Source organism: Leucoraja erinacea, chromosome 28 (genome assembly GCF_028641065.1).
Source record: "Leucoraja erinacea ecotype New England chromosome 28, Leri_hhj_1, whole genome shotgun sequence".
In the NCBI taxonomy this organism is placed as follows: Eukaryota; Metazoa; Chordata; class Chondrichthyes; order Rajiformes; family Rajidae; genus Leucoraja; species Leucoraja erinaceus.
The window spans coordinates 11,359,176-11,378,093 of NC_073404.1; the positions used below are offsets into that span (position 1 = coordinate 11,359,176).

Here is an 18,918-nt window from a genome sequence, read left to right on the forward strand (position 1 = left end):
CATGGATGACAGAGCAGGTAAAATGGATTGCATGGCTTCATCCTGTTCCAATTCATATGTTTGCAGGAGTGAAGTTAGGAAATTATTTTACTTATGAAGATTGGTAGAAAGTTGGAACCTTTTCCTGTAATGGCAATTGATTTGGAATAGTTTATGATTGTGGTCACGAGTGCCAGGCTTTGCTTTGCGTGCTAACCAGTCAAATCACAACGTGCATGAGCATGTCAGGTAGTGCAAGAGAGAAAGTAAACAGAATGTGGAAGGTAGTGTTACAGCTACAGGGAAAGCGCAGTTAAAAAGTGCATGGGGCATAATGAGGTTGATTGGAAGACTAGGAATATGAGATCCTTGGCATATGAGAGGTTAGCATTTCAAGGCCATGTACAAATTTAAAATCTGACTTTGATAGAAAAGCAATACAAAGGTAGATTACATTTCAGCCTCAGTGTAAGCAAATAATGAAAAAAGAATAAGGGGACCTCTCGTCCAATGGATGTATGTAGGTGTAAAATGAGCTGCCAAATCTCTGCTTCATGCTGGCACCCAACAAAATATCCACCCACTGTCTGCTGAGAATCATAAGTCCTAGTGTCACGGGGCCTCATCATGTATACCAGAGGGCAAGCTATGAAAACTTTCACACATCTGATAAACAAAGCTGAGGGATAAGCCATGGCTGGCAACTGAACTCACAAGCACCGTAGGAAGCATCACCAGAAATTAGCCACATGTTCTCTGTACGTGGGTTTAATTTAACTAATCATTGGTTCTTTCCCCTACACTTTGTGCAGCCAACTCTAATTACAAATGAAAGCCCACAGGTCAAGACAATGGGCTGATTTACATTGCCTTTTTCCGGGGCCTCACTGAACTCAAACCTGTTCCGAAGTAAATGTTTTTGTTCAACAGATAATCATCTGTTAAAGTTTACCAGCTGCCCGATCTACTCTTTGCTGTTGTATAAATTAAGAAGGGACAGTGTGTCTGGGATAGAAATGCCAGGTCTTCTCTGGATGTTTATTCAAGTTCAGAGTCACTGGCCTTTCTGTAAGTGGACCTCATATTTACAGTTATTTACAGCTCACCATGTCCATGCCAACCATGCATTGCGCATCTATACTAATCATATTCCTCATTCTTTTAAGTGTTCTTTCATTACCCAGTCTCTGGATGAGTAATGCTGTGTTCTAGGCTGGAGTCACAACGTAACCCAGTGTTTGGACTAAGCACCATTATTGTTCAGAATGTCTTCAAGGACGGCCCAATTTTCTAAAAAAGGTACACTGATTATCACTTTATTCTGCTTAGCCTACATGCAAATTCAAAATCTGCTTTACTTCATAGTTAGACAAGCCAAGACTCAGAAAAAGAGTATTAGAACATCTTCCTTCACGTTATATCAACTGCTGCCCCCCTTGGCTAAATGGGTCAGGGTCTCAATACAAAAACTTGCTCAGGATTTGGTGGCCTAATATTGGGAGAGACAGGGCAAGAACTCAACTACTGACGGAGGATAAAGCCCCGAGACATTGAAAGCTTGGTTTCTGATTGCCTCCCTGTAAAATGGGATGCTTAGAAATGGCTTTGTTTGAGATCAAAATGGACAAGCCTCCAGTCCCTAACGTGAGAACATTATAATGCAAGTTCATCACCTCTGGAAACCTTAGTCGTAGTTTCATCTGGCACTTGAGTCACATTCCCAGCATTTGGCTGTTCTATAACTTGACTCCCTTGGGAGCAAAAGTTTATCTTGAAGACTGGGTCTTAATATAAATTATGCCAAGCTCTCTTCTGTGACAAAATGAGAAAAATCCCAACTTTGACACCGAGTTATTTAAGAAAAAAACCCAAGGGTTGTGTTGATCACAAAATGCAATAGAATAAACCTTATCCCTCAAATATCAAGCAGCGTGTTTCTGTCACATGGCAACAAAAACCTAATTTTTATCCCAGCAATAATCAAATGCATCTATGCCTGAAATCCATTGGAGAGTGGAAAAGGGACAACATGCATTTTGTTATGCTAAGTGCAATGAAACTTTAAACCAGCTCTGTATATTTCCTTTCTGGTTTAAAATCAGCCAGTCTCATGGCCTAAAAAGTAAACTGGGCACCAAATGCTAATTTTCAACAAAAATGTGCAATTATTTCCATACATTTCTCTGTTTTATGATGTGGAGGTGATAACTACTAATGTTTATAAAAGAAGAAGGAGATTTCAAAGTTGTCCCCATTTTATAGCAAACAAAATAATCGTCTACAGAATTTAATGAAATCATCAATTTTCCAACCAGCGTGTGGTGATGTTGGCCCCCAGCCCAACTTCGTTCAGTAGCTCTATAATAGCAGGGGGGGGGGGGGGGGCAATTTCAAACTGAACATACAGCGCTCTGGAGCTTGGGAATGCAACAAAGCCATGTGGCCGGCTGGGATGCAGATTTCAAAAGCACAAACTTGCATTTCCCTCCCCATCTAAATGTTCCTGGATTTTGCACGTCAACCAAACAGTTTAAGCTGAGACCTTGTTGGGGAACTCCTGGTTTTGTTGGGAGGAGCCCAGTCTGGATGAACCCAGTCCATCACAGGTCTATCACTTCCTTCCACGCAGCCCATCTTCATGGTGCATTGCATCAGCAAGTCTGGAAGCATTCTAAAGGATGCCTGCCATCCTGGCCATCCCATTTCTTCCCATTTACCTTGTGGGAGAGGACATAGGAACTTCAAAGCTTGGACGTCCTGGGTGAAGAACAGCTTCTTCCCCATGGCTATCTGACTCCGGAACCAATAACCTCTTCCACACCCCATTCCGGGAGGTGCTGCCACACACGCTTAACTCTACCCCTTTCAGATATTCCGTTATTGTACTTTTAATTTTGCTTTGCACTGCTCAGATTTTACACTACAATCTTGCACCATAGGGAGGGAGAGTCCAGTTACCAAGCACTTGCCCTATCCCAAAAGGAATCACATGATATGAAAATGAATGCAACATTTAAGTCGGTGCCATGTGAGAGTGGGTTAACTGTAGACAGAGGCAATGGAAGCCAAACTGGTCTGGCAATCCAGAGGAGTAAGCTGACAGTACAATGATGTGAATTCCCTTTGACAGCTGAAGAATTTAACTTTACTAATTAAATAAAGTTTAGAATACAAAGCAAGCAGAAACTACCACATTGTCGCAAGGGCATTCACTAATGCTCCTTAGGGAAGTCTGATTTAACATGCCTCCATGCCCCAGCTATATGATGCCTCTTAACTTAAACAGTGACTTCTGAAAAAGAACTAGTAAACCATTCAGTTCAAGGGCAATTACAGATGGCCATTAAGTGTGTGTTTGCCAGTGATGCTTATGTTGAATAAAAGAAGTAATCCATTGGGTCTCAGTTCTACCACCATATTTATGCCAAAATCCCTCTCCATTAATATCTGATGCCTGGATCATTTGTAGCATGAGCCCATGAGCAGTATTTGTAACAGAAGGTTTTGATGCAAGACTCACTAGAAGAATGCTGACACACCTGTCAGATGTACTGTCTTTTAGATGGGCATGAATTGAGGCCATCAATATCATACTAAAAACAGTTTATCAAATGTAGCTCAATAGATACCACCAGATTGGAATAGCACATAGAACATAGTGAATACAGCACAAGAACAGGCCCTTTGGCCCGCAATGTACATGCCGAACATGATGCCAAGTACAGCTAATCTCCTTGGCCTATACGTGATCCATATCCGTCCATTCCCTGCATAGCCGTGTGCCTATGAAACAGCCTCTTAAAAGCCACTATCGTATCTGCCTCTACCAACCCCCTGGCAATGCGTTACAGCCACCCACCACAAAAAAAGGGAGCAAGACACGAGGGCAGTTCTAAACTGAGGAAATGTGCTGCAGGAACGGTAGACCGTATGGACATGCAGCGATGATGCAGATTATGCATTCTGATTACATCGATCCAGGTTGCTTTTCCAAAGGACGTTTCTTCCAGCCCTTTCCAGTCTCCATTCAACAATGAACCTTCACTGTAATGCAAACGTAGTAATGCAGGATTTCAGTTTTCAAATTAATAATTATGGAAAACTGCTGGAACTGTATGTGATTGTGCATTAAAACAGAAGTCTGACGGTTCCCATGACTGCAAACCTCGCCAACATTGTTTGGCTTCACTTGACAAGGCCCAGGTAAAGTGTTCAATAATCACTGAAAGTGGCAACAGAGGAGGTTGCCATGGTAGCCACAAAATGCTGGTTTTGCAGCTTGTTCCCATGGACTTTTTTGACTTTTTTAACATTATCCAATTCCCTTTCGAACCCAGTGACCTCATCTGGTGGCGCCGCGCGCAGCAGCCTCGCCAGCAGTCTGTCCATTTCACCTTTTTGTTATTTCTTAGTGTGTTAAAAGTATGTTTTACAAGGTTTCTTAGTCTTTTTTATGTGGGGGTGATGGGGGGGGGGAAGTGCGGAAAATGTTTTCTGAGTCACTTCCTGGTCGGAGATGTGTCTTTTCTTCGAGTCACATCTTCACCTCCCCCCTCCACCATCTGGATTGGCGTGGCCTTTCCTACCGGAGACCGGCCAGAGCTACAGCAGCAGCGCAGCACTGGATTCCATCATGGAGCAGGACGATGCCTCACTGGGGATTGCCGTGTGGAGCTCCGGAGTGTTGGGTCTGCTGCTTTAACACCGTGGAGCTGTGGTCTGCAGAGCTTCCAGCTGCGGGTGGCGCTGATTCTAACATCGTGGAGTCCTGGGATCCTTTGCCAAAGGTCACCAGCGTTTAATCTCCGCCCAGCTCGGCTGTGGACTTTTGGAGCCGCAGTCTCCGGTAAGAAGTGGCCGATTCGTAAATTCCAAGCCGCCGAGAGTGTTCTTCCGTTCCGACGCCGGAGCTCCGATCATCCCGGTGAGAGGGCCTGAACATCGGGCTACCATAGCGGTGACTGCGGAGAGCTCAAAGGCCCCGACTACGGGTGAACAAAGAGGAAGATGACTGAACTTTACTTTATTGCCTTCCCTCACAGTGGGAAACGTTGATTCCGCTGTGGGGAATGTTTATGTTAAATCCTATTGTGTATTGTGTTCTTTTATCTGTATGGCTGTATAGTAATTCGAATCTCACTGTACCAATCGGTGCATGTGACAATTCAAGTTCAAGTAACTTAAACTTGAACTTGGTATCAATTTAACTCCCACCTTTCTTTGACATTCTATGTCCTAATAATTAATTTCACAAAACCTCTCTTATCAGTTCTGGTTACCCGTCTTTAGTGTGATAGAAACACGATAGAATCATTAATGTGCAGTTTAGACCTTAAAACAGAATTAGGCCATTCGATCATGGCTGATCTATTTTTCCCTCTTAACTCCATTCTCTTGTCTTCTCCCTGCAACATTTGACACACTTACTAATCAAGAACCTAGCAATATCTGCTTTAAAAATATCCAACAATTTAGCCTCAATCGCTGTCTGTCAATTAATTCCACAGATCCACCACCCTCCAACTGAAGAAATTCCTCCTGATCTCCATTCTAAAGGTATGCACTTTTATTCTGAGGTTGTGGCTTCTGATCCTAGATTCTCCCCCTACTGGAAAAATCCAGCAGAAGACACAAAAATTAGAGGAATTCTATTTGGTGAGGAAGATTGTCAAAGGATTCAGCAGTATGTAGACCAGTTAGAAATGTAGGCAGAGAAATAGCAGATGGTGTTTAAACTGGCCAAATGTGAAGTGTTTTTCTCTGGGAGATCATAAGCAAGAGGAAAGTGTGCAGTGAACGGCAGGACTTGAAGAAGCATTGATGCAAAGAGATCTTGATGGCTACCTGAAAGCGGTAACGCCGGCAGATAGGGTGGTAAGGAAGGCATATGGCAGGCATGCATACCTTTACTAATCAAGATGTTAAATATAAAAGTTGGGAAGTTATGAAGTTGGGAAGTTATGCTACAGCTGTGTAAAAACTTTGGATAGGCCACATTTGAAGGACTGTGAGTGGTTCTAATCCACCCCACTCCCTCCCCCCCACTACAAGAGTATACGCAGCTTAAATCTTCATCATTGTCAGCACAGATATTGCGTTCCAATGCTGTACTGTTCTATGTTTTACGATACTTTGGCTGGAGACCCGAGATTTACAGTATGTATCATCATTTTAGGATAAGGGACTGACCAAATACAACTATAATGAGGATACAGTTTCTCACTCAACGGGCTGTGCATCTTGAGTCTCTCTATCCAGAGGACTGTGGATGCAATAATATAGTGGTAAATTGATGGGAGAGTGAGCCAAGTTGGAAAATCAATAGTGATCTCATTGAGCAGCAGAACAGGTCTGAGGAAATTTATGGCTCACTCTTGCTGCTATTTCTCATGTTTCTACTGGCAGTCACTACACAGCAGTCCATTTTTTAATATTAATCCAACCAAAGTTTCATATCTTTAATCTCACAATTCTATTTAAAATGAACCTTACTTTTCCGGAGTTCCGCACAACCCAAGTCTCTCGCCCTCGGTTTAACTAGCTGTTTCTTTTGGTTCCCACTGCCTTTTGTACTCTCTGTCCTCGTAATAAAACCTGAGATGTTTTTTGTTTTCTTTTTACAAAAAAATTGACCAACTCTGCTTCCCACTTTTAAAAGGTTTATAAATCCAAAGCCTCAAGCCTGTGCACTCATCTGCTCCATTTAAAACTTTTTTTAAAATTTAAAGTTTTGCATATTTCCTCTCTAACTATCCTTCCAAAATATATCAGCGTGCACTTTTTCTTTGTTTCAACTGCCCTCTCTGAAACTGCATGAAATCTTCGCACAGCTAACCACATTCTTCATTTTTGTGTGATCCACAAATTTTGATATTACGTACTCTGAGATTAATAGTCCTAGCTCTGCTTCCCAGGGGACACCATTGATTGCATCCATCCACCACAATGCTCTGCTTCCGGTTCAATCTTTCAGGAGCGAAGGGGTGAAAATATAGTGGTAGGGGGTTGGGTGGGGGAGGGAGGTTGGGGGGGGGGGGGGGCAGAGGTTGTTTGGTGGCAGGATAAATGGAGGAAACAGTTAACATCAGTTTTGCACAAATCAATCTGTATCTCATTTAGCTGCCTTTCTCGTGCCTGCCCCTCTAATAATTTGCACCAGTTTCAGATCTTCATCTTCCAGATAGCCAAGTTGATTTCATTTCCAGCTAACAGTCTTTGTATACAAGTCAGGAAGTTCGGGCATTACACGATACAACTTTAACACAATTAAAGGGATTAGAGTCTAAATTTAATAACCTAATGTTAAACCCAACACAGAAACGAGTCGTAAGAGGTTGCGCTAGTACAAAAACTATTACAAACTGTGAACTTTAACCTTTGGCAAACCACCAATGTGAAGGTCGCTGTCAGCAGTTCCCAAACCTGGTCTGTAAATCAGAATCACAAGCATCTGATTTATTTTACTGATGCTTCTGGCGTGATTTGTGAACAACGTTCTCACTTAATGCTGTTTTAATAATAGTTCTCCCTTCCCCCATCCCCAAAATGTGAACCCTGTCTCCTTGGCTGCTTCTATTTCTTTTGCTTCTGATGTTAACAATTCAATGTAATTTGACCTGGTCCAACCACATTGATGCTACAGCCAAGAAAGCACACCAATTCCTCTACTTCCTCAGAAGACTAAGAATATTTGGCACGTCTCTAATGTCTCCTACTGATTTTTACAAATGGACTACAGAAAGCATCCTCTCCAGATGCATCACAGCTTGGAATAGCAACTGCTCTGTCCAGGAAACCAACAAACTGTAGAGTTGTGAATGCAGACCAGTCCATCACGCACACCACCCTACCCCTTCCTTCACTCCCACGTCGACTCTGTCTACACGTTATGCTGCCAACATAATCAAGGAACACTCTTACCCCACTCACTCTCACTTCTGTCCCCTTTTCTGTCAGGAAATAAAATACAAAAGCTTGAAAGCCTCTCCCACCAGATTCAAAAACAGCATTTTCTCCAGATTTAGCAGACCCTTCAACCGTCCTCTAACGTGCTAGGGATGGATTTCTGATCTCAGAATCTACCTCTTGTGGTCCTTGTGCTTTTTGTAACTTGTAGTTTCTTTGTAGCTGTAACACTACATTGTTCATTCTGTTCCCTTTTGTACTATCTAATGTACTCATGTACGGTATGATTTGCCTGCAGAGTTCGCAAAGCAAAGATTTTCACTGTATCTCGGTACACTTGACAATAATAAAGCAATTACAATAACAAGTGAAGATGGCAAGATCGCAAAATCAAAATTATCAGATCCCCATCAAGTAAATCACAATAGATAAATATTTTTGCATCCCCCCCAGGTCTGGCCTCACATGCATTCCTGTTAATCATCAGTCCAAATATATGGGTATGCCTTCATCTACCTGAACAAGCAGCTCCAGACTTACCTTCTCTGACTTTCTATTCCTCACTTCTCTCCATTTAAAGTATTCTGAGAATTAACTTCTTTGATTACCTGCCTTCATATTTTCTTGCAAGCCTCTGTGTCAACATTTCCATCTATAGTGTTCTTGGAAAGCATCTTGGGGTATCTTACTAAAGACACCATATATTTCTGGTTACTAATGTTGTAAAGCCCTGTTGGAGTCATTGCAATTAAGTTAAAAAGAAACTTGGCTCACCAGTGAGGCCTCTGGAAAAGTGGCAAGAAAAACATTATGAGTTGCAAATGCCTTGCGTCTTAATTATTACAAGAAGAAAAAATTGAAATATCCGGCTGTCTATAAAAGAGCAAAGACATATTAACATTTTGGATGTGTGCTCCTTAGTAGTGACAGACTCACTGTGCCTTTCCCAGAGTCATTTCAAGCCTTCACAATCTGGGATACCCACAGAGACAGTGCATCTTTCCAAGTGCAATAACTTACCATATGGAGCTAGCTGCAGCCTTAGTGATTCATGGTATAATTGCAATGCAGAGCAATGGCCCAGAAAGTCTGGCAACCGACTGGTATCGCAATGCTGGCATCGCACTCATCAATACGTTGTAAAACGGGACACCACTGGAGTTCGCAGTGTCAGCCAATGCATTTCCAAATTTTATTGAGGAGCCATTAGATCCATGGCTGCTGGTTATTTCACTGGCACTTTCTGCAATGTCATGTAAATTGCATTCCATGACTTGAAATTTCTCTCCAGTAGACAGCTCTAAATGCCTGGCAGTGAAACTTACTCTCCTTCAAAGATCGGGTTCAATTGTCTGAATGGGTTCTGTGCAAAGCTACTTGTGAATGAATTCATGATCAAGGACTCGTTTCATGACACAAAAGACTGCAGATGGTGAGTCTGACGCACAAAAAAAGCAAACTGCTAGAGGAACTCAGTGGGTCAGGTATCGTCCATGGAGGCAGAGGGACAGTCGTGTTTTCGGGTCAAGACCCTGCATCGGGACTGAGTGTGTGAAGGGGAGTTGCTAAATAGAGGTGAGAGGGAGGAATGGGAATGGGGCTTGCAGGCAGCAGGTGAGGACGAGGGGGATGAGCAGATAGAACCACGCGGGGGAGAGGGAGGGGTGGAGTTGAGAGACAGTTGGTGGTGGGTGATAGGAGGAAACACAAGACGCTGCAGATGCTAAAAGGAAGTCCAATAACAGCTGCATTAGCACAGAAATTGTAGGTCCTTACACCAGGACAGCAGGTTGAACAATCTTTTAACCATATTAATAAATGAGAAGAAAAGATAGTTCAACCTGCTGTCGTTTTGTTATCAGATACAGTCTGAATGACTGTACAATTTCTGTGTTCAATAAAGCTCCATGATTAATGGGTAGGGTTGTTGGTAAAAGAACAAGAAGTAGAAAGACAATGAATATGCAGGGAATGGAGGTACAAGGATCATGTGTAGGCAGATGGGATTAGTTTAATTTGGCAGCATGCTCAGCACAGACATTGTGGGCCGAAGGGACTGTTCCTATGCTGTATTGTTCCATGTGTTCTAGATTTATCTCCAACAGTCAAGGTACCCAATGGTGAGACAAGAGACTGCAAATGCTAGAATCTGGAGCAAAAATCAAACTGCTGAAGAAACTCAACCGGTCAGGCAGCATATGTGGAGGCAAAGGAATGGTTGATATTTCGGATCGAGACCTTGAATAAAGTCTATTAGCCATCCTTCTAGCTCCACAAATGCTGCCTGGCCTACTGAGTTCCTCCAACAGTTTGTTAAAAAAAAACTTGCCTCATCAGCAAGGCCCTTTAAGTGGTACCAAGAGGAAGTGCCATCCTCAGTAAGTCAAAAGCCTTGTATTTGATGAAGTACGTTTGAACTGTAGTGTTGTGATCTGGTAGATTTGAATTTCATTCAGGTTTATGCCGAGTCAGAAATTATTTACAAATGACTCCAGTTAAAACGACATTTTTGAGCCGCGTTTGAACACTGCTTGCAACTGCACTCGTGTGGCAGACTCTGGAGTATTTTATCCATTTAACACTGTGCTGCTCCAGTCTGCCTTTCTGTACTCAGGAGGACCCTGTCTCCATACATCACAATTATCTTTATTCTTTATGATCGATTTAGGAGGCCCCAAGCAGATGAATGATTTGTTTCCACCTCCTGGCCAAAGAGTTTACTTCTGAAGCTGAGTGTCATGCAAGTCAAACGGATACTTGTTTATCTCTCTAACCGAGTTGCTTCAGTCTGTTTGGTCCGGCTCTCTCATTCGGGCATCTTAACTCAATTAAAAGGAAATGAAGACTGTCTGACCGACATATGAACCAGTATTCAGCTGAGGGCAGTTCGTTTAAAGCTGGCATTTATCATTTGCAGTAATTGCCAGCAGGTGACTTCCGACTTGAAAATACTCTTAAGCTTCCCAAAATTTATGTCATTAAAGGTCCAGTGTGTCAGTTTGTTATGTCACTTGCAAGCGAAGAAATGAACATAAACCAGCCAGTGGTGGAATTGAGGAGGCCAGACATTTTCCTGCTAGTGTGCATTCTGACATCATATTTTTTTAATTTTCTCCTTTTTACCAGCTCCTCCCATAATGTTATTCATGTTTGGCTGAGTTATGACTTTACAAAGATTGACCAAAACCTTACTTACAGTGTGGCCGTTCTTCTTGTGCAAGCCAACGAAGTACAGTATCTGCAGGCTTTTTGATTGTTTGGATTTCTTGCTATCGTTAAATTTACTAATCTATTTTCCAGTCAGAAGCACACGGCAGCAATTGTTCCTGCCATCAAAGCTAATTATTTCCTTTTGTCGAACTGAGACTCAGTACAGCAGCCCAATGATGTTTGTGTCAACAGTGGCTCTTTATAAGAGCTACTGAATTAGTTCCTCTCCTCTGCCCAACACTAAATCTACTCCCACTGTCCTCTCAGGCAAACATTCTAGATCAAAGCAATTCTTTGGACAGGGAAGGTGTAATTGCCAACACATCCTGAAGTTCCCATAATTCAGTTGTAGGTTAAAGATTCTATTGGGAGGTTCTGCCGCTCGATTTGCTGGACGGCAGATTCGGCAAGAAGAAAAATCCAGATGACTTTCCGATTTTAAGAGCAGGAGCTCTTCTGTTTGACGTTCTTCATTCTTCTCTCAATTCGTACCGAGTGAGAAATCAACAGGTCATTTAAGGGCTTGTCCCACTTGGGCGCCATTTGCGGGTCATTTACGCGATATCCTTAAAATTGGTTGGCGCCTCGTGGTGAGGCGTGGTGGTGTATGAAGTGATGCGCGGTAACGCATGCCGCACCAGGATTTTAGAATGCTCAAAATCCTCGCTCGCCACCTGCATGACGTATTCCTTGCGCATGCTGACGTACTGACGGCATACGTGTAGCACATGGTGACGCATGGTTACGCACCGCGACTCACGGACATTGCCTATGCTAATTTATTATGCGTCACGATGCGTCAAAGTCCGTAACCATGCGGCGCCCGTACGCCATCGGCGCGCCATTTGTGGGTCATTTGAGCGCCGCACCACGTGACCACCCGGGTGTAAAGCACGAGTAGTTTTGAATTTTTTTCACAGGGAAAATCCTTGCCACGGAGATCGGACTAACTACGAACGACATCGCAAATGGCTCCCAAAAGAAGCAGGGCCCTCAAGAGCACTTGGTGCGCGACTGTCGTACTGCTAGACGATTTTTGCATGACTGTCGCACGTCAGTCACTACCGACCGGCCTGTCGCACAAATGACGCGCAAATGACGCCCAAGTGGGACAGGCCCTTAACTGCTTGATGTTGCCTCTGGGATCTTACTGCCAAGTTTACCAAGCTAACACAAGCCACTGCATTTAAAAATATAGATTTCAGACGTTACTGCAAGAGCATGTTAGGATACCACAAATATGCAAATCTATCCAAAAGCAAAGATTATATAGAAACCAAATTTCCTCATTCTTCATGACTTTAGATCATTTTTAAATTGTTTGGCAGTGTCTACAGATGGTAAGAGAGGACACAAATCATTGGAAAACACAAAATGCTGGAGTAACTCAGCGGAATAGGCAGCATCTCTGGATAACATGGATAGGGTCGGGACCCTTCTTCAGACTGATCATTTATCCAGCTTGGATAGGGCATTTTAATTGTCATGGGTTGTGCTGAAGGGCGGTTTCTGTGCTGTGCAGTGACTCCACTATTTCTGGTCTGCAATGTTAACTGTTTCTCTTTCCACAGTCACTGCCTAACCTGCTGTGCATTTTCACCATTTTCTGTTTTAATTTCATTTATTTCTGTTTGATTTACAATTATTTTATTTCTCTTGGTACATGATGAATGAAAAACACTGCGTACAATTGTAGAACTTTTTTCCTTTGGTTAGCCAACACAACCTTTTGCAAAGAGCAAGCCTTGGCAATGTGACTTGAGGTAACTCAATGACTTCAAGTGATCAAGGATTGTTGGGAAGGGGCTGATTAAGTGGTTAACCGGAGGAAATAGCAGAAGTAGGCATTTGGCTCACCTTCGACCTCAGCTCCACTTTCTGCACTAACCTGGCATCCTTAATATTAAAAAAAATATCAATCTGTCTTGAATATACTGTGACTGAGCCTCCACTGTCTTCTTGGGTAAATCATTGCAAAGATTCATCTGCCTCCTGGTGAAGACATTTCTTCTCATCTCTGTCATGAATTGCTGACCCTATTTAGACAGTGACCTATGATTTTGGACACTACACATGGGAGAAATTATCCCACACCTCTCCTGTCCATTTCCATAATAACTTTATACAAGTAAAATACCTTTTTGATGTTCCCAGCAGCATATGACTTGGAAGGTATACTTGTCAGGATCCCCAGCAATGTCCCCATGTTTTCAGAGAATCCATAGTTCTATCAAGTCCGCAAATGTTTGCAAATAATCATTTTATAAATCACCAAAGGAATTGGACCTCCAGAAGCGTGTAAATATTGGGCAGGATTCTTCAGAACTGCGACTATATCAGGAATTACAGGGAATCTACAGATCATGTATGTTTGAATGAGGTTCCAGATAGTGTGTTAACAGTTGGCTCGGAATGGGCAGAATTGTGTCAAAATTTGCATGCGATGCTCTAAAATTGTATTTACGTTTTGAATTTGACAATAACTAATCCCAGAAGTTGATGAGCATTTGCCGTGAATCCCACAGAGTGTGTAACTATTTGCAATACCATAGAGTCTTACAGCATGAAAACAGGCCCTTCAGCCCAACTTAGAGAAGCTGACCAACAAGCCCCATCTGCAGTAGCCTGTGTTTTGCCTATATTCCTTTAAACCGGTCCTATCCATGCATCTGTCTAAATGTTTCTTAAATTTTTCACACAGAGAGTGGTGAATCTCTGGAATTCTCTGCCACAGAAGGTAGTTGAGGCCAGTTCATTGGCTATATTTAAGAGGGAGTTAGATGTGGCCCTTGTGGCTAAAGGGATCAGGGGGTATGGAGAGAAGGCAGTTACAGGATACTGAGTTGGATGATCAGCCATGATCATATTGAATGGCGGTGCAGGCTCGAAGGCCCGAATGTTTCTATGTTGTGATAGTACCTGCCTTAACTATCTCCTTCAGCAACGTTTTTCCATACACCCATCATTCCATGAGTTACCCATCAGGTTCCTATTAAATCTATCCCCCCTCACTTTAAACCTATGTCCTCTAGTTCTTGATTCCCTTACATGGGCAAAAGACTGTATGTTTCTCCCATCTATTCCTCTCAAGATTTTGTACACCCCTCATCATCCTGGGCTCCAAAGAATAACGTCCTAGATTGCTCAATCTCTCATTATAGCTTCGGCCTTCGAGTCCTGGCAGAATCGTCGTAAATCTTCTCTGCACCCTTTCCTTAACAACATCACTTAATACCATCTTTCCTACAATATGGTGGCCAAATAGAACACAATAATCTAAATGTGTCCTCACCAACGTCTTATATAACTGCAACATGACCTCCCAACTTCTATATAGTGTATCCCATAGCATGTGTGACAATGTGCAGTAAATCCCAAGTTGCAAATGGAGCATATACAAAGAATGTTTCTCTCACAAAAAAACATTTGTCAGAAGGAAGATTCCGTGCTTTATAGGAAGTTTTCCCAAAACTCACAAATGAATGTTTTTTTGTATCATATGTTACAGCAAATAAAATAGGTTTTAAAAAGAAATTGAGAGTTTTAATGTTAATTAAAGAAAATCCCTCAGAGTTACGGAGTTACTGAGTTGGAACAGGAATCAAAGTCAAACAGCATCAAAGTCCCATTGATTGTGCCATATGAGCATAATTGCCCTTCCTGCAGTTGGCGGATCCTCTTTCTCTCTGTTATTACTTTCTCCCCTGTTTGGTGAATGATTTTGCCTTGTCTCAATGCCAGGCCCCAATGCCACATCTGCCATGGTACACTCCTGTCGCGCGATAAGGAAGTGGAGAGCTGAGGGTTGAAAGTTAATCAACCTTACAAATTAAAGCTAAATAAAGCTGAAGCCCGGCAGAAATCCTGGTGTTCATTAACTCCGTGACTGTTGCATTAGTGCAAGGGTTATATGGGCTGCAGAAATTTTACTGTGTCAAGTTATGGTTCAAATTGTTCCAACCTTTGAAGGACCATCAAGGGATCATATTTTTTCACAGAATCAAGCAAGAGGAAATAAATACCTTGATCTAAAGGAAATTATTGCATTTCATAGAAATATTAATCAACATATAAAATGTGTATTTACAATCTATGTAATATGCCCATACTCATGCCTAGAAATGAATTGCTTAGCAACTTGTTTTATGCACGAGATAATTAAATGTCAATGTAAAATAAAGTATAAGTAAGCATAAAGATCTGAATAGATCACAATCCTTTTTGTGGTTTTCCGAGCATTTGACACACTAATGCCAAATGGATGCCAAACATAAATAATGGCATCCAGTTAGCAGCAATGCATATCAGAATGTCACTTCCATAATTTTCAGTCGAGCTTGCATCCATATCACTCATCCAGAGTCTGCCTTCCACAGTTCCTGCTAAACCTGCTTGTGTGCAACTCTAAAGGGCTTTCCTGAGCAGTTCCGAGGCAGGAGCAGGTAGATCTCCTTTTACGTAATTAACATTTCCATTCCCTCTCAGATTCATCACTCCCCACCCCTCCCACCATGGCAGTGATGCCCCAGTCAAGACGCTTTCAAAACGCACTTCACATCTCCATCCTCTCTCACTACATATTGATCACCTCAATTTCCTAACCTGGCAATCTAGCCATATAATCGAGAATTCTTTCCATTAATCTCTTTGCCTTATCTTTCATCCTTTCAGATGTTGAAAACAAATTTGCCTTAGCGGGCATTCCTTCTATCCAATCGGCATTCTTTCTATCCAGAGATGCTGCATGTCCCGCAGAGTAATGCCCCTGTCCCACTTAGGAAACCTGAACGGAAACCTCTGGAGACTCTGCGCCCCACCCAAGGTTTCCGTGTGGTTCCCGGAGGTTGCAGGTGGTAGCAGGAGGTTGCAGGTAGTGGAAGCAGTAGGGAGACTGACAAAAACCTCCGGAAACCTAGGGTGAGGCGCAAAGTCTCCAGAGGTTTCCGTTCAGGTTTCCTAAGCGGGACAGGGGCTTTACTCCAACATTTTGTGTCCATCTTGCCCTTGTGGGATACAGTCTTAGAATAAGGGAGATATCTATTTAAGATACAAATAATGAACTTCATGTATCTTAAGAATGTTCCATCTCATAGAGCTCTAGTGGCCAAGTTATTGAAAATCTTCAAGACTGAGACCACGGTTTAGTCTATAGGGTTCGAGGGGAACAGATAGGAAAGAGGTTGGAGCTGAAGCCAAGATCACTTCAGCACTGATCTTACAAGTAGACAAGTAGAGATGCAACCTTTTTCTGCTCCTACTGATATTAAATCTTCATGAACGTTTCTCCTTACAACCTAGCCCATTGACCAAGTCTTTGGTCACCCAGCTCTTTATGTAGCTCAGTCACAAGATGCTCTTGTGTAGTTTCTACTCCACAAAGATGAGTTATTGTTGCTGCACCATGAAATGGAAATAATCTTTGACCATCTTGGCAGACATTTAATGTATCCCCCACCACTGACATAATTTGGAAAGTTGGGGCAGGATGTGCCTGACCTTCTGTTCTGACCTGTCAGCTGAAGAGGCTCCACACTGGCATCATAAACTGAAGGAACCGCATCACCTTTTTGAGGTAATGAATTGGCATGAGCCCATTCCACAACTCATAATTTGCTTTATTTGCTGGGAGCAATTAGACAGGAACACTGTTGAAAGTTACAGGTGCCAGTTAAAATACTGAATAAGTTAAAAGGAGACCTCACACACAAAGGCATGGAGTTAAGTTAAAGAAGGCATTGGGTAGGGAAGGGTAAAAAAAATCTTCTATACGTTCCTTTGGCACCAATCAAAGAGCACTTTTTTCCATTGATTTTTTGTGACAGCTTTGGGAGGTACTTGGGTTCAACTTTGACGTTATTTCCTGTCCCTTTATGTTAATTGCAAAATAGACTTGATGTGCTGCTGATTCCGAAGATGAAGAACTTCAGTGGCAAGGTTAGAGTGGAGAAGCAGGGCTTGCTCTCTGTAGTAAGAAGATTGAGAGGAGAGAAAGAAGAGATCACGATAATTTGGGAGGATAAATATTGGAAAACTGTTCCTTTTTATGCACAGACATGGCATTGAAGCTGTTGGCAAAAGATGAGTTGGTAATATGAAGAAAACTTATCCATGCAGAGAGTGGTGATGAACTGGAACTTACTGCAAATAAAAGCGTTCAAAATGGAATTGGTTCAACATAAGAGAAAAATAATTTGCACAGGTATTGGAAATAATGTGTACTGGATTTGAAATGTTGCTCCAGAAAGAGACTGCATAGATTCAGTGGGCTGAATTGTGTCCTTGGTCCATTCTGTTAACCTGATCCAAGCTGTAGTGGGCACCGCAGACCAGTGATGGATGTAGCAAGGACAGACAGCTCAGAATATCATAGATGTCATATAATAAAAGATGGTCGATAAACTATTTCTGACATCACCACAAGTCAGTGCTCATGGAGAATAATGATGCAGGAAAAAATTCTTGAACAAAACTCCAATTTTAATGGAGACATTAATAAATGTAAAATACACTGAGTATTATCACTTTTACAATTATAGAATGCGACATCTTAGAGAATGGTATTTGTATTGTATTGTATTTTAATGACCACACAACCAGGCTGGTGGAATTTTGGATTGTCAGCAGCGATACAATAATAAAGAACACACAACCACAATAAAAAAATGTAACACAAACATCCACCACAGCATTCATCACTGTGGTGGAAGGCACAAAAATTTGGCCAGTCCTCCACCATTTTCCCCCCGTGGACAGGACCAGAGTCCAGAGTCAGTCCAGGATCGCCTCTTCCTCACCGGAGACCGCGGCTTTAAGTTGTAGGCCGCAGGCCGGCGGTCGAGATTTAAAGTCTCCGCCGCAGCCAGAAGCACCGTAGACTGCAGGGCCGGCGGTTGAAGCTCCCCTCCAGGGGTGTTGGTAAGTCCATGCCGGTCCCGCGGTAGAAGTTGGCCACGGGCCGGCAGTGATGGCTTCTTCTTCCCCCGGGTCCCCCACGAGGGATCCCGGGCTGTAGACGCCGCACCAGTTGGAGCTCTGCAGACCGTGACTTTAGGCTGCAACTTCAGGATGCTGGCTGCCCCGGGCCAGCGAAACGGAGCGCTCCCCTCCAGCAAGCCCCAGCGAGGGCTCACCCGCTCCACGCCGAGAGTCCACTCTGCGCCCGCCGCTGAAGCCCCGTGCGCGTCTCCGGGAAAGGCCGCGCCGATCCTTGATGTTAGGCCACGGGGGAGGCGACCTGGAAAAAAGTCGCCTCTCCATGGAGGAGGCGACCGAAGCGGTTTCCCCCTTACCCCCCCCACACACCACCCCCCACACAAAACACACAAACACAAAATACATACTTTAAAACATACTAAAAAATAAGAAAAAGTTGAAAAAAAAAACTGACGCGCTGCTGACATGGCTGCTGCCAGAGCAGCGCCCCCTCTTTCTGGAATAACACCCAAAGTACTGACAGAACTCAGCAGGTCAGGCATTATTAACACCGAGAATATATAGGAAAGAACAAACTTTCATTTACATAGCTTCTATCACACCTTCCTGGATGTTCAAAAGTAAAGTCACTTTTCTACACGGGAAAGAAAACAATTTGACTGTAGTGATCTCCCATAAACACCAATGTTGCAATAACCGATTTAGTTTTGTGATGTGGGTTGAGGGAGTGCAGCCCCTGCCCACCAGTCAGCCACCCTCCCTACGATCCTGCATACAGAATAGAGGCAGATGCCACCAATGTTTCTGCATTTTCCAGTGATCGCATAGACTACTTAGAGAGGGTTGGTAAAAATCCTTGGGGCATCAACAAAAAAGCTTGCTAAGTGGTTC

At 42.9% G+C, this 18,918-nt stretch overlaps 1 protein-coding gene across 1 annotated transcript in view; it reads right to left on the reverse strand.

The window, feature by feature from the left end:
• The window catches only part of bcas3 (BCAS3 microtubule associated cell migration factor), a gene marked incomplete at its 5' end in the record, with an annotated part of 612,428 nt that overhangs the window by 125,009 nt on the left and 468,501 nt on the right, over positions 1–18,918 (reverse strand). The gene's annotated exons all lie outside the window — the stretch shown is intronic.